This window comes from Plodia interpunctella, chromosome 6, assembly GCF_027563975.2.
Source record: "Plodia interpunctella isolate USDA-ARS_2022_Savannah chromosome 6, ilPloInte3.2, whole genome shotgun sequence".
In the NCBI taxonomy this organism is placed as follows: domain Eukaryota; kingdom Metazoa; phylum Arthropoda; class Insecta; order Lepidoptera; family Pyralidae; genus Plodia; species Plodia interpunctella.
This window is the reverse complement of record NC_071299.1, coordinates 5,131,992-5,133,834: the sequence shown is the minus strand read 5'-3', so window position 1 is coordinate 5,133,834 and position 1,843 is coordinate 5,131,992.

Sequence of the window (1,843 nt, the reverse complement as noted above, 5' to 3'; positions counted from 1 at the left end):
ATCGATCGATTTTCAGAGTTGCCAGTTCTTTACTTTAAATTCCCCAACTAAATTGCAGATTGTCCTCAAAAACAATACATATTTTAGGAATGAACATAGTTCACACAATATATTTTTCCATACCTACTACTTAATGATATTTAATTTTAAAAAAACATCCCGTTCACAGATACAACTATAAACTTCAACTTTCATTTCGCTCATACTAGAGAAATGCATATTAGAAATACAAGAGAAAAAACGGGACAGAGCATTTATCTCTAATAACCTAGGTCTAGTTATCGTTTCGGATAGACTATACCCATGTGTATACACATAGGTGTAATCTTACATTGAAATACTCTGTGTACACATTAATTTTAATTTAATTTTAATAATATACATGTGTATACACATGTATGTGTATACACATAGGTGTAATCTTACATTTAAATACTCAGTATACACATTAATTTTAATTTAATTTTAATAATGTACATGTGTATACACATATATGTGTATAGGTACACATAGATGTAATCTTACATATAAACATCTGTGACCAACCTGCACTAGTTGGTTGGTCACAGATGTTTAAATGTAAGATTAGATTTAAGACAAGGTTAATTCGTGTGCATTCTTTTTGTAAACCTGACATGAATACTATTTATGTTTTATTTATTATTTAGAATTAAAAGGCTTAAAAATGTGTAGCGGGAGCTAGGTGATTATGCTCGACCGCCACAAAGGGAAGATCTTTCCGTCAGGCTAGGTGTTGCGTCTGGAGAACCGCACGGCTCCGACGGTGTCATGTCGAAGGTTGTATTTATGTTTCCAATCAAAAACGCACTGTCTGCGCGGTCTAGGCTTGTAAGCTTCTGGTAGTGAGTCGACCGATGGTAGTGCCATCTGTCGTGTGTGTAGTGCATGTGTCGTGGTAGATGTCGCCACAAATGCATTACATTGAATTGTGTTATTTACCTATTACCTTAATTTGTGCAACAGTCCGCTTCTTGGCAAGCCGGTCGAAACTTTGACGTGACATGCAATAAGGTGACATCTATGACATTGACAGTTAACTTTTTTAAAATCATAATCGACGCAACTACAATATCCAAGTACGTCATATTTTACCCGACTTTGCCAGGCAAGGGTGCCCGTAAAATATTATACTTAACCATTTGGACACCGCAATGCAAAATAGAACTTATCCATACAAAGTCACTTTCGAAATAAATAGGTTTTTGTTTCAAAGATGTGAAGAAAAAAATATAAAAGATATCCTAATCCTAACTTATACTTTTATAAAAGTAAGTTTGTTTGTAACCTCTTCGCTCTCTTCACGTTCTATCTACTCAATCAATCTTCTTGAAATTTGCATACATCATGTAACGGAGTATCTACTACTCCGTTGTACATACAGTTTGAAGTACGGAGAAGGACATAGAGCTATGCATGGGCTATGTTCATAGATATGAGAACATTATCTAATGTTCTTATATGTCTGTGGGTACCTTTCATCTCGGAAAAATAACTACTCCCATGGGAGCAAGCTAGTCGGACAAAAGCTAGTTGGTAATAAACAGCTGTACAGTTTTAAATAATGCAAAAAAAAACACAATAAAAACTTATCTTTTAATACGTAAACTACTTACGTATTAAAAATAAAAAAAAACTTAATAAATCCGTTGAAAAGCTACTATTTTGTCGATTAGTTGCAATTAGCACATAACTATTTGGACTTTCAAGTAGTTTTATAAATAGTATTACTGCACATTTATCCCGCCAGAATACAGCATTGTATGTTAGGTACACAAACGCTTTGCCGCCTTTTGTTAAGTCGATTAAAACGTTTATTTTAGAG